Source organism: Bos javanicus, chromosome 5 (genome assembly GCF_032452875.1).
Source record: "Bos javanicus breed banteng chromosome 5, ARS-OSU_banteng_1.0, whole genome shotgun sequence".
NCBI lineage: Eukaryota > Metazoa > Chordata > Mammalia > Artiodactyla > Bovidae > Bos > Bos javanicus.
Window position 1 is genome coordinate 63,013,814 of NC_083872.1, and position 15,216 is coordinate 63,029,029.

At 39.1% G+C, this 15,216-nt stretch overlaps 1 long non-coding RNA gene across 1 annotated transcript in view; it reads right to left on the minus strand.

Annotated features, from left to right (window-relative positions):
- Positions 1-15,216, minus strand: part of LOC133248927 (uncharacterized) — a 188,521-nt gene that overhangs the window by 139,920 nt on the left and 33,385 nt on the right. Inside the window, exon 2 of the long non-coding RNA XR_009736782.1 lies at positions 8,794-8,884. This is a non-coding gene — a long non-coding RNA (uncharacterized LOC133248927). The remainder of the gene's footprint in view (positions 1-8,793; positions 8,885-15,216) is intronic.

Consider the following 15,216-nt stretch of genomic DNA (forward strand, 5'->3'; position numbering starts at 1 on the left):
ATGAAGGAGCTGGGATTCCAGGCTGGGTCCTACTTCTCTCATTCCTGCTTCTCTTACCTCTCCAGAATCTTTGTTGAGAATTCTACTCCCAGATATTTCCACCCAAGTTTCCTGGCTTTTCCATGTATTCCTTTAGGGTTTTTATATTTATTAAAAGAATATTCCAAAAAAAAAAATACCCAGGCTACCAGGAATGAGGCAAGTAAACAGGTGTTCCTAGCACCCTCACCTGCCCCCCCAGTTACTTCAGAGGTGGGAGCTCACCTGGAGGGGTATCTTTGTGTTGGTGGAGCTGAGCAAGAACGTGTCCCAGTAAAGTCCCTATACCATACATCATGATCCTTCCTCTTCTTTCAGAACGAAGTCAAAAACTTCAGCAAGTGCTGCCTAAGGCCAGGCACAAAGATCTCCTATTACAGACACTGTTACTGGTTCTCCAGCACCCATTCCTCCCTTCCTTCTTCACTGAAGCTCATTACTCATGTGGTTCCAGGGAATGCAGTTTCACCCCCAGCTAGAGGGGTATCATGATTTGAGTTAAGATCTATACAAACTGAGTGATTCAGAGATGTGCTGTGGCCTAAGCTGGTCCAATCAGACTGACTCTCAAGCACAAAGCCTTAATAGTCCCCTCAGCTCAATTATCTTTTAGTACAAAACTTTCATCACAGTCTCCTAATAATAGCAATGCTAATACTTAAATAGCACTTCTATATCCCAGGCACTAACTTAAGCATTTTGTATGTATTTTATTTATTTAACCCTCTACAAGAGCCCTATGAGGTAGTTGGGATTTTTTAAGCGGCATTTTAGAAATGAGAAAACTGAGGCACAAAATCAGGTTAAATAACTTTGTCAGAGCCAGCAGGTGGCTACATGGATCCTCTGGCTCTAAAGTTCTTAGTCTTAAAACCATGTGCCAGCAGCTCACCCACTGCTGTCCTGGGCTCCCTTCTGGAGGGAGACTAACAGCATCACATTGGACTGCAGAAGTTGGGAGTGGGATGTAGGTGATCTGTCCAGTCGCTAAGTCGCGTCCAACTCTGCGACCCCATGGACTGCAGCATGCCAGGTTTCTCTGTCCTTCACTGTCTCCCGCAGTTTGCTCAAATTCATGTCCATTGAGTTGGTGATGTGGGTAGGGGGTATGCAAATGTTCACTTCCACTTCTTTCTTTTAAAGGAAACTAAAGGCACATATTTCAGTTTTCATTAACCTCCAATCCAACTGAGAATTTGACTATCTCACTCTCCCAAGTCACTAATGAAACTTCTTCCGCCAGGTTGTTTCTCAGTGGCTGACAGGGGTGGTCTATGGCTGGGCCCATGCTTTCAGGTCTGCTCATAATCCTGTGTGTCAAGATCACTGAAAAATAAGCACCAGGGTTTTTTCTTGGTGTTCTAGCTGTTGCTATGATTTTAGACACAAACTCTGAAGTCTATCTCCAAAGTATCATGTATACAGAATTCAAGAGGTATAAATTCATGTAGAATATATTCATATAAACATGGAAGTATTCTCAACTCATGTGCTTTTTGAAGCAAAGCAGCCCATGCATCATATTCATTTTGCTGAGGTGGCTGTGGAAGCTTCAACCAATGACACTTGAGTTTCAAACTATGCCTTTATCTCCAGGCCAAATGCTCTTAAATTTTTTATTAAAAAGAAAAAGAAAACCTGAAGTTCTATAAAAAAAATTCTCTTTGCAATCAGGAGCTTGTGATGTTTTCAATTAATAATCATCTTTAATGGAATGGGCACTATTTTCTATATTATTGTATCTCTTCCTCTCTTTGTTTCTGTTGTTTTTCTATTTATTAATTCAACCATGAGAGGGGCTCAAGAGGGAAAAGAAAGAAGAAGACTGGGGGCAGTACCTGCAAGTTAAAAGAACAACTGTTGGGAAATCATTGTTCTTAACAGCTGAGTCTGAGATGTGATGTCTGAATACATACATTTCAAAGTGAACCAGAAAACTTTCCCTGGGAGCCAGAGGAAAAGGAGGTTTCCAATGTTCTTGTCCAATGCAAATGATTCTCATAATGGTCTGTGGAATTAGTCAGACCACCACAAAAACAGACAATATAGCCAAAACTACATATTGCACTTACTTTTTAGTTAATAATATATGTGTCCATTTTTTCACACTTGTAATTATTTCCTTTTTCTCCAGTGTTATTGAGGTATAATTGACATAAACAATTATTTCTTTATCATTTTATCACAAACTTTCTTCCAATATACCTCCATTTTGTTTTTTATTTTATAATTTATTTTTAATTGAAGGATAATTGCTTTATTTTTAATTAGCAGATGAGATGGTTAGATAGTATTACCAACTCAATGAACATGAATCTGAGCCAGAGACAGTGAAGGACAATGAAGCCTGGCAAGCTGCAGTCCATGGGGTTTCAAAGACTCGATGTGACTGAGCGACTGAACAACACACCGCTTTACAATGTTGTGTTGGTTTCTGCCATACATCAACATGAATCAGCCATAGGTATGCATGTGTCCCTTCCCCCTTGAACCTCCCTCCCACCTCACATCCCACCCCTCTTGGTTGTCACAGAGCACCAGACTGAGCTCCCTGTGCTATACAGTAACTTCCCACTAGCTATCATTTTGCACATGGTGATGGATACACACCAATGTTACTCTTCTCAATTCATTCCACCTTCTCCTTTCCCCACTGTCTTCATAAGTCTATTCTCTATGTCTGAGTCTCTATTTCTGCCCTGCAAACAGGTTCACCAGGACCATTTTTCTAAATTCCATATATATGTGTTAATATATGCTATTTACTTTTCTCTTTCTGACTTACTTCACTCTATATAACAGGCTCTAGGTTCATCCACTTCACTAGAAAAGAAAAAAGTGACATCGCTCAGTTGTGTCTGACTCTTTGCAACCCCATAGACTGATTGTAGCCTGCCAGGCTCTTCCATACATGGAATTTTCCAGGCAAGGATACTGGAGTGGGTTGCCATTTCCTTCCCAGGGAATCTTTCCAACCCACAGATCAAACCTGGGTCTCCTGCACTGCAGGCAGACTCTTCATCATCTAAGCCACCAGATCTGACTCAAATTCTTCCCTTTTATGGCTGAGTAATATTCCATTGCATATATGGACCACATCTTCTTTATCCATTCATCTGTTGATGGACATTTAGGTTGCTTCCATGTCCTGGCTATTGTAAATAGTGCTACAATGAACATTGGGGTGCATATATCTTTTTCAAATATGCTTTTCTCAGGGTATATGCCCAGTAGTGGGATGGCTGGGTCATATATACACCTGTATTTTAAATGAAGCTGGAATCTATCTGGAAAATATAGATTAATCTTGTATGGGGGTAGGGGAGAACCCAGAACATCACTTCTCTGAACTCTTCTTTACTTTTTCAGTATCTATATGAAGGCCAAACAGAAACGGACATAAAGTGAAACCAATTACTAAAAATCTACTAAATACTAAGTCCTAAATAAGATGCATTTGTTGTTCAGTCGCTCAGTCATGTCTGACTCTTTACGACCGCATGGACTGCAAAACACCAGGCTTCACTGTCCTTCACATCTCCTGGAGTTTGCTCAAACCCATGTCCATTGAGTCGGTGATACCATCCAACCATCTCATCCTCTGTCATCCCCTTCTCCTCCTGCCTTCAATCTTTCCCAGAATCAGGGTCTTTTCCAATGAGTCGGCTCTTTGCTGAATGTAAAGATGCTTTACATTCATTATTTAAACCTATGACAGCTCATGAAATGTTAACCATCCCATTTTAAGTAGGAGAGAACTGAAGAAACTTAAATTCTGTTGCAGTGAGTAACAGATATAGACTTGCAATTCTTCCGATCTGTGCATTTTCTGTTACCATGCTTTATTTCTATAACAACTGAAAAACAAATATACATGAGGCCAATGATTTCAGCACAGTGGACAAGCCAGTATGAGACAACTCTCAGTATGAAGACTGTCCTCCTCCATTGTCACACAGCCATAGAAGGCAGGCATATTTGCAAAACAGGAATTTACTAAATTTCTAGTATCACAAGTGTTAATACAGTAGCCAATAGGAATAGGAATATAACCAGTGTTAATAGAAAGCAGCTAATGAAGATCCCATGCTTTAAATCTCATTACTAAAAATTTACTGACTGAGGGACTGCAAGTCTGCTTCATATACCACATATATATATGTGGTACAGCCAAACAATACACAAAAAAGAGAAAGAGAGAGAGAAGTACCAGAAATCAAGGGTACTGATTCTACTGCTGTTGCAAATTAGTAATCAAACCCAGTCAAAATAACAGTTTTATTTTTTTGATATCCTGAACAAATTTTATTACATATTATTAGTTCTAATCCTACAGTGCTGAATGTAAGATTTATCACAAACTCTTTACTAACTTATAAAGAAATATGCTTGAAAGCCTAATTTTTCCACAGGTAAATTAGAGATTAAAATGTGTGCCTTTCCATTTTTCCTCCAAAGCTTTGCAAGCTGCTGGAAGGAACTGTGAAGAAATGAATAGATGTCAGAGACAATTTTGTACCATGAATGATTGGTGGACAAAAAAGATTCCAGATTTTTCTGCAATTTTTATCTTAGAGAAGCTTCAGTAGTTCACAGATACACATTCCTGATTAGCCTTTATGGAAAATGCATCCTTTTCAAGGCCAGCTCTAGAAATATTAGCCCCTTGTCTCTCATTGGTTTTTTGACACATTCCTATGAGTCACTTGCACACTCTCAGTGTGTAAGCCTTGGCGAAAGAGGCTTTGTTTTGTTTTATGCAAAACCTTTGACTCCTGTAATGTGCAGTTCACACCTTTAGTGTCAGATAAATGACAAGCAATCATTGTTAGAGGCAATAACACATTCAAATGTGAAGTTTTACAACAATCCCTGTTTTCCTTAAGCTGCTAAAATCATTAAATTTGTGACATTGGTGGATTAGAAGAACTGTATGCCTCTGTTCTATTTACTTAAGTTTTGAATAGACTGGAACGTGCTTTTAATGTGGAAATCATATTATGGTGTTCAAATATCTTGTGCTGTGAACAAGATTATTAGCTATAGAAACCAAATGGGATTTTATCCCTTGTCATCGCCCTCTATTTTTCTTGACGTGTTCATCCCATCTATTGGCAAACCAAATTTGATGTAAGAATTTGCTCCAAAATACCAACAACATGTTTTGTAATTGCAAAGCTAACACCTATGAATAATAAAATTGCAAACAAGTAGAGAGCCATCAAAAATTCAAGATGATTATTTTTTAATGATTGTATTATTTCCTGTATGTGATGGCATACAAACCATGGGGCATTGTCTTTCTCAAGACTGAATTCCAGTGAATTTCTGAGCCTGAGGACCATGAGGGCAGAAGCAATATTTTTTCCATCAATCTAATGGTAATGCGTGTCTTGGAAAGCAGCAAGTTAGTTAAGAGAAAAGGATTCTTAGCTCATACCACATCTTCCCCCAAACACTTTTAAGCTAATTATGTGAACACTGCACAAGGAATGAAATATCCTTTGCCTCTAGTGCTAGTTCTGAGGGTGTGAAGACAGAATTCCAATTCTAGTCCTATCATTGATCTGTTAAACTTATTAATACAACTTCTAAAATCTATCTCAATTTAAGTTTATCTAAGAACCATGAGATGATAGAGACTACATAATAGTCCTGTATGCAAGTCAGGAAGCAACAGTTAGAACTGGACATGGAACAACAGACTGGTTCCAAATAGGAAAAGGAGTACGTCAAGGTTGTATATTGTCACCCTGCTTATTAAACTTATATGCAGAGTACATCATGAGAAACGCTGGGCTGGAAGAAGCACAAGCTGGAATCAAGATTGCCAGGAGAAATATCAATAACCTCAGATATGCAGATGACACCACCCTTATGGCAGAAAGTGAAGAGGAACTAAAGAGCCTATTGATGAAGTGAAAGAGGAGAGTGAAAAAGTTGGCTTAATGCTCAACATTCAGAAAACAAAGATCATGGCATCCAGCCCATCACTTCATGGCAAATAGATGGGGAAACAGTGGCTGACTTTATTTTTTTTGGCTGCAAAATCACTGCAGATGGTGATGCAGCCATGAAATTAAAAGACATTTACTCCTTGGAAGGAAAGTTATGACCAACCTAGACAGCATATTCAAAAGCAGAGACATTATTTTGCCAACAAAGGTCCGTCTAGTCAAGGCTATGGTTTTTCCAGTGGTCATGTATGGACATGAGAGTTGGACCATAAAGAAAGCTGAGCACCAAAGAATTGATGCTTTTGAACTGTGGTGTTGGAGAAGACTCTTGAGAGTCCCTTGGACTGCAAGGAGATCCAACCAGTCCATCCTAAAGGAGATCAGTCCTAGGTTTCATTGAAAGGACTGATGCTGAAGCTGAAGCTCCAATACTTTGGCCACCTGATACAAAGAGCTGACTCATTAGAAAAGACCCTGATGCTGGGAAAGATTGAAGGCAGAAGGAGAAGGGGATGACAGAGGATGAGATGGTTGGATGGCATCTCTGACTCAATGGAAATGAGTTTGAGTAAGCTCCAGCAGTTGGTGATGTTCAGGGAAGCCTGGTGTGCTGCAGCCCATGGGGTTGCAAAGAGTCGGACATGACTGAGCGACTGAATTGAACTGAAGAGAATTCAGCACCACCTAACCAGCTTTATGACAAATGCTAAAGGAACTTCTCCAGGCAGGAAACATAAGAGAAAGAAAAGACCTACAGAAAATAAACCCAAAACAATTAAGAAAACAGTAATAGGACCATACATATTACATTACCTTAAATGTAAATGGATTAAATGCACCAGCCAAAAAACATAAGACTGGCTGGGTGGATGAAAACATAGACACTGCCACTTACCACATCACTCTGCTTGACCCCCCTGCCAAATTGTAGTAATTATTTTATATTGTTAAGTTAATCATGTTCCCATTATGGCTTGCAGTTATCTTACCTTGCAATTTAATTATCTTTTATTTGTTGTCTGGCTATTGATTGTGAAGTCTTTTACTATTGTGATTATGTAACTATTACTCACTTAATATCATTGTATCATGATTGGTTAACAGAAAAATAATAGAACTCTGTATCACCAAAACTAAGATCTAATAGAAAAACCTATAATCATTTTTTAAAATCCAGATGCATATCAGAATTATCTTGAAATTTTTTGAAAAATACAAATGATCAGGTATTGTTTTTAATCTCCAGAGCTCCAGATATGTTTCTAATGAGAAGTCATGTTTAAAAACAACTGGACTATATGATGATCTTTTCCTTTTATCTTGTTTGTTTCACTTTTCTATTTCATATTTGGTGCTCCCATTTCATTTAGTTTATGTTCTCCAGTTTCTCCATCTCTTTATTTTTTTGATGTTCTCTCTCAAGTCTTTATCATGTGTAGTAGAAAAGCTTTTGTATACATATATATAATATGCATATATATTTTGGAAAACTTATGAATTTTTTTCTAAATAAAAAATTTATGACATTTTGGGTCCACTTGTTTGACTTAGTATGAATAGAATGCTAAATTTCTAATTAAAAGCTAGATATGAAACAAGCAACAAAGGTTTACTGTAGAGCATAGGGAACCATAGTCAATATCTTGTAATAACCTATGATGGAAAATAATTTCAAAATTAATATATGGAATTTAGAAAGATGGTAACAATAACCCTGTATACGAGACAGCAAAAGAGACACTGATGTATAGAACAGTTTTTTGGACTCTGTGGGAGAGAGAGAGGGTGGGATGATTTGGGAGAATGGCATTGAAACATGTATAATATCATATATGAAACAAGTCGCCAGTCCAGGTTCGATGCACAATACTGGATGCTTTGGGCTGGTGCACTGGGACGACCCAGAGGGATGGTATGGGGAGGGAGGAGGGAGGAGGGTTCGGGATGGGGAACACATGTATACCTGTGGTGGATTCATTTTTATATATGGCCAAACCAATACAATATTGTAAAGTTAAAAAATAAAATAAAAATTTAAAAAAAATTAATGTACGGGTATTTGTATAATTGAATCACCTTGCTGGGCATCTGTAACATTGTGAGTCAACTATACATCAATAAAATTTATATATTAAAAAAAAAGGCATGCATCCAAGCCTCCATATTCTCAGGTAGCTCTGCAAATTCCAAATATCTTTCTGAATTTCCTCCCAGCCTCAGTTGCTATCCTTTCCCCCACCCAGCCCCACAGCTCCTCAATTTGCAAAAGTTGCAAGCTGTCTTTGCCTGGGTCTGTAAGGTGGTTCCTGCCCTCTGCCCACATACCTAGACAGGATGTTCAGCAGTTCACTCAGCTGTCTGTTTTTATTTGTTATGCACTCATACTCTGTGGGTATTTCATAAATTGCTAATGCTTGCAGAATTTAGTTCTCTGACTGCTTCCCCACCTCTTCGCTCATTCACCAACTGCCAATGTAGCAACTGTTCTTCCCCTCATATTTGAACACTGGCTCAAGCTTCCTCTTTAAATTATTTCAGCTATCAGTTTATTTAGTGGCATCACTCATGCCCAGGCTTGGGGTTTGCTTTTTTTTTTAAGTTTGTTCCTTCAACAAAGCCGTGAAGGCAGGGTCCCGTACTGATCACACTATGTTCTTCTGATCATTTGTCACTTGCATCTTGAACGTATTTCATCACAAAAATGCTTTTTCTACTGCCTCTTCATCTCCACAGATTTGTGAAATGTTCCATATTGGGCTATATGAGATGGGGTGAGAAAGGGCAGGGGGTACCTTACCGTGGGTTCTGATTTCTCTTTTAACTTTCCACATTTGTCTTAAGTGGGTTCATTAAGCTCGGGAAAAACAGCAATCAAAGCAACTAAGCATCTGTGAGATATAAGCAAAGCAAAACAGTTAAACCCTACAAAGACGAATTGTGTTTAAAAAAAAAAAAAGATTATTTACTCATAGCAAGAAATTAAAAAGTCGAATAGAAAAGAAACAGTGAAGTGTGAGAAGGAAAGGCTGACAGCTAAATTACCCTTCAAGGAAAGAGAGATAATCCTCCTGCCAGGCCTAGGAGAGGGGGCACTTATACCAGAGCTCAAATTTAAATTCCAACAGCCTTGTATGGACTTTCGGCCCATTATTCTCATTTCTGTATTTAGTTATTGGTTCTTTCTTCATTGCAATAAATGTTTGGATGCATTCAGCCAGAGGCTTTTTTGATGATGAGCACATTTCTACAAAGCAGAAAAAATAAACATGATATACTTGCTGCCTATTTCCAGAATCCCATACGGCTGTGTTTAGAGGGAGCTGTCTGCCTCTAGAGGCCAGCTTCCCATTGGAAAGACTGTGTAGCTCATCCCAAGATCAGCTTTCTAAATCAATTAAAAAATTCCAATCTCATTCTGTCACTCACTTCAGCTTTGTAAGGAAAAAAAGGGGGAAATTTTTAATGATTCTGGAAACTTCCATATACATAAAAGCTACAACCAGCAAATATGCATTTCCTTTTTTGGTAGATGACTCTGGTAACTAGGATAAACCAGTAATAACCCTTTTAAAAGTGTATGATAAATGGTTCTGAAACATATCGAGAAGAATCTTATTGAGCAGTTTTAAGTCCGGACAGATCCTGAGAGAAAGCCCTGCCAAGAACAGCAACAAACAACAAAAAAAATACTGCCCATAAGGAAAAAATAAACCTGGAGTAGTCAATGTCTGAGTTTTCACCAATCTGTCTGATGCATTCTGTGATGCACCCTTTTATGATAATTAGCTTGTGCTCCAATTCTTCTCAAAAGTTGATATAAATGTGACCAACACTTTTTTTTAATTTTTAATTTATTTTTAAATTGGAGTATAATTGCCTTATGATATTGTGTTAGTTTCTGCTGTACAACACGAATTAGATATAAGTATACATATATCCCTTCCCTTTCAATCCTTTTTTAAAGCAAGTGTTTTAATGACTGCATTTGCCAAAGAATCTTGAGCGTGGTTGGCAAATTCTTCTGTAAAGGGCCAGATAATCAGTATTTTCTGCCATACTGTCTCTCTGGCAACTATAAACTCTGTGTTGTAATGAGGAAGCAGCCATAGACAACAGTAAACACTTGACTAGTTTATGTAACAGTGAAACTTTATTTATAAAAACAGGGTGGCCCATATATAGCATAAGGGCTATGGTTTCCTGATCCCTGCTCTTGGGAACAAGTTAGTAGGGTATGACCAAGACCAACACAGCCACTTCCACTTCCCAGGGTCTGGGCTTCCTGGTTCCAGACATAAGCAGTATGTACCACCTGGGGAAAATGAGCTCAATCTATGGGGAAAACAACTCATTTTGGAATCTAGACTTCCCGAGCCCTCTGACAACGATGACACATCACAGCATTATGTCGTCTCTCGCTCACTTACAATGAGTCACTGCTTGATTTGCAAGTTTCCCTACTTCAATGATAATATTGAAAGCCCACTAATATTAGTCACAGCAAGAAACTGCCCTGAAAGCTGGGACAGGAAATTACTTTACAGTTTTAATTTCAGACTATAAACTAGAATGACTATATATCAGATGGTTTTTAATGCTGCCTTTGGTACTAACACAAACAAGAATGATCACTTTTAAGTTATGTTATTCTTCATAGCAGAAAATTGCCTGGAGTCTTGAAATAAGAGACAAACCGATGTGCTCTACAATATGGAGAAAAAGGCATGGGCTTTGGACTCTGACAAAGCTGGCTTCTAACCTCTGCTCTGCCAAGTACTACCAATGGAATCCATCAAGTTATTTAACCTCCCTGAGTTCATTTTCCTGATTGCAGAATGATGCACTAGGCCTTGCCCTGGCTCTTGCTCTCTACCTCAAAGGATTATTAACCAAGAATTAGGGTGCTGGAGACAGAGGGCTGCTGTGAAATGAGATAATGGCTAAAGACTAGCTCTGTCCATCGTTTACAGTGCTCCTCACACAAGAAGGGTTATAATTTATGAGACGGTATCAGCCACTAGACTCAAGAGTCCCCCTACTTTCTTTGCATCAATTTGTGCCACTAGTGTGATCCTCAGAGTAGATTTACCCCTTGAAAATCTATCTGGTCTCATGGATTAAGTTCACTGAGGAGCATCCTGACCAGACATTGATACTGAGCCATATTAGGGCAAAAATCACTAAATAACTCCAGAGGTAGAAAAAACAGGCAGGCAGATAATGCAGGCTCAGGGAAAGGGGTCCTCTTCCCCCATTCTGAAGTCTCTCATCTTTCTTTCATATTCCACTTTGGAAGTCTGCAGAAGAATAGTGCACTCCACTGTTCTCTTGATGGGTGATTTATTCCTAGGCCAGACATTCTTCTCACAAGATTTTTCTCCTTAACTGAAGATGTCCCCTGTCTTGATATTTCCATCTCTCCTGATTATAAAGATAAAAAAATTCATTCATTTTTCACCATGATATTTTGCCTTTGCAACAGTCAGAGGCAATTGGTCAGTCTTAGATAGCCCCAAGGGATGAAGTAGATTTATCAAAAGCATCCTGTAGAGAAGAAAATGTAATTTAAATGGGATGAGCAGTGGAGATGCCAGCCCTGCTCCTAGATGATGAAACTATTGTCAAGGTATCTGTTCCTTACCCAACTAATATCATTTCTGTGATTTATATACCACGAGATTATCTAAAGTTCATACAGATAAATAAACAGAAGAAACAAGTTGAGGAAAGTTTTAAAATGAAGAGTGATGATTAGATGTTTAACCTAACATCAATTCTAATTTTCAAATTGTGATACTAGCATATGAAATAAAAACTGAAATCCAGATCAGTGGAAATAGTTTCACACTGAAACAGATTCCTGTGTATTTATGGCAAAGTATCAAAGCTATATGTACCTTAAATTTATACAGCACTGTGTGTCAATTATATCTCAATAAAACTGGAAGAATAAATAAATACATACACACCCAAAAAAATTACATATGGCACAGGTAAAGATTAAAGACTGAGAACCACCTCTTATAGGGAGCCTCCCCTGGTTATCTCAGTTCTGGATTAAATGTCTGTCTTCAGTAACCATATAGTATCCTGTGAATGTTTCCTTTTTTATATATTAGAGCATACCATACAGGCGAGTACAAAGCATAAAATTTCATCTCAATAAACTTTCACAAAGTGAACACGACTAAGTAACCAGCACCCAGATCAAAAAAATAAAATGCTATTCAAATGTCAGAAGCCCCCTCATTCCCCTTCCAGGGACCATCCTCACCTCTAGCACCGAGGTCTCTGATAGTCACTATTATTCTGACTTCTAATATTGAGATTAGTTTTGCCTATTTTGGGACTTTCTATTAATAGACTCATATAATACATATTCTTTTGTGTCTGGCTTCTTTGGTTCAATATTATTTTTGTAAGGTTTATCCACATTGTTGAAGTTCATGTTTTCTCATTGCTGTATAGTAACCTATTAAGTGAATATACTGTGATATATCATTCCAATTTATCACAGATGATATTTGTCTTATTTCCATTTGGGGGCTATGTGCCACTACACACATTCTTGTGCAAGTCTTTTGGTTGGACATATATGCACATTTCTGTTGGTATATGCCTAGTGGTAGAAGGCATATATGATCTACAATGCTAAGCATCTTTTCATTAGTGACTGTACCAACTTACATGCCCACCAGCAGTGTATGGGAATTTCCTTTGCTCCACATCCTCACCAATTCTTGGTATTATCTGTTTCATTTTAGCCATTCTGGTGGGGTTCTAGGCATACATCTAAAAGTACTCTGTCATACTTGACCTGGGTACTTGTCTATCTCCCTCACAAATGTGCAGGAATCCATTCTAAAAAGTTAAGAAACCATGGCTCAGAGAGGCTGAAAGATATACCTAGGATCACAACTTATAATTATTCTTTACAGCACAGAAGTCCCTAATGAACAATGTTCATAGGATCAGGAAAGACAAACTGCCTTCTTTAAAAGAGTTTTAAAAACTACTGCCACATAATTAATACAACTTGCTCACATAACCAGAGTTGCTCAGACACGTGTGCAGGCACCCACACACATACACACATTCAGCATTTCTAAATGGAAGGTTTAATTTGGAAGCACACTGCTGTTAGTTAAATGATCCTGCAACCAACAGCCACGCATTCCTCCCTTATCTCCCCTTGGTTAAATGTTTTGAAATGAGTTTCAAATGGGTTTGGCTCAAACAACAGCTCTTCATTTCACCTTGTTTCTGCAGATGCCATTTGTGGGAATGTTTTATGGTTCCGTTAATTACCCACATCAAGAGGTTATTTTATTGTTTCTAGAGAAGTAGAGTTATAAATGTAAATATTCTGAGGCAGCAAATTGCCTCAGCAAACTAAAATTAGGAGTTCTTACTATATGAATCAATGTATATACTTAAATTTTGCATTATTTCAGCTATTACTAATGGCCTAAAATATTTTTCAGACACAGATCAGTGCATGGAAAATCTGAGGCAGAGGCTGTGCTTTAAAAGTAGACTGGAAGCCCAAAAGATGTGGATTTGAAACCCAGTCGTAGCATTCCAACAACACTCTTTTATCCTCTCTGGACTTAGGTTTCCTCATCTCTGAAATGGGAAATTATAACACTAGCTACCTGCTAGTGTCACACAGAGAAGGCAATGGCACCCCACTCCAGTACTCTTGCCTGGAAAATCCCATGGACGGAGGAGCCTGGTGGGCTGCAGTCCATGGGGCCGATAAGAGCTGGACACGACTGAGTGACTTCACTTTCACTTTTCACTTTCATGCATTGGAGAAGGAAATGGCAACCCACTCCAGTGTTCTTGCCTGGAGAATCCCAAGGACAGGGCAGCCTGGTGGGCTGCCGTCTATGGGGTCGCATAGAGTCGGATACAACTGAGGTGACTTAGCAGCAGTGTCACTGGGCAAAGTCTATTATTTTCTAGGAAATAAAAATAGAATCTGAGTAATAAGTCTAACCTTTTTTTCCCTTTGTGCTTAGTCTAGGTTCATTTGCTCACAGGCTGCCACATGCAGAGGTCTTGCCCCCGGCAGTACAGACCAGAGTTTCCAGTGTAAAATAGCTGTGCCAACACCTCAGCTCCCAGACTATGCGCAGAAGCTCTGCGCACAACACTCAGTCCAAGATGGCAGGGGCCAGACATGTGCAGGGGCGCTGTGCCAGGTTTGCGGTCTGGAACCTGAGCAGCACACCTGCGCCCATCCAGCAAGAACTCTACCCCACTCCTGGCTGACAAGAACCCTATAAAGAGCAGTTAATCTACAGCTTGAGCTTGCACTTCTCCCATTTTTTGATCAAAGAATAGAACTCTACTTTGCTTCTGAACCAAACTCAGTCTCATTCTATGGGCTCAGATGACTTCCAGCAAGAGAACTTCTGTTGGGGACCAACTTGGGAGAGTCAATAACAGTAGTATTGTTGTGAGGTTCAGTAGGATATTACATTAAAAGACCTGAAAATCATAAATGCACAATTATTGCCTCCTGATGACTGGGGACTGAGGAATTCTGTCACACAATGAATGCATAAAGAGGTTGTAGCATAACAGTTGGGAGCAGTACTGCCTGGATAACTATTCTGACTGCCCTCATTACTAGCTCTGCTTCAGCTTCTGTGTCAATAAAATGTGTAGCAATAGTACCAGTTTCACAGTGCTGTGAAGACTCAATAAGATAATCCACAAAGCCTGCTTAGAACAGAACTTGACACGTAGTTGACCATAAACATTGGCTGCAGACAAGTGTGGCTTTGCCCAGGGATGATGAAGTACGTTTACCTTGATGACCGGATAGTATGGAAATAGGACTGATTCCCTTTGCTGCATTTCACTTGTCCCAGCCCAGCTGGCACCTCTCCAACTCTAACATTTCTCCTGCAATGAGCCCCGATGTGTTTGTACCTCACAGCTCTGGCACCTTCCGCAGGTGGCAGTGGAAACAGCTCACTGTCCCAGCCCAGAATAGAGCTCACCACAGAGCCCTTAGAGAAAGGGTGCCCAACATATATCCAGAGAAAAACATGAACCAAAAGGATACATGCACCCCAAAGTTCATTACAACACTGTTTACAACAGCCAAGACATGGAAGCAACCTAAATGCCCATCAACAGAGGAATGGATAAAGAATATGTGGTACATACATGCAATGGAATATCACTCAGCTATTAAAAAGAATGA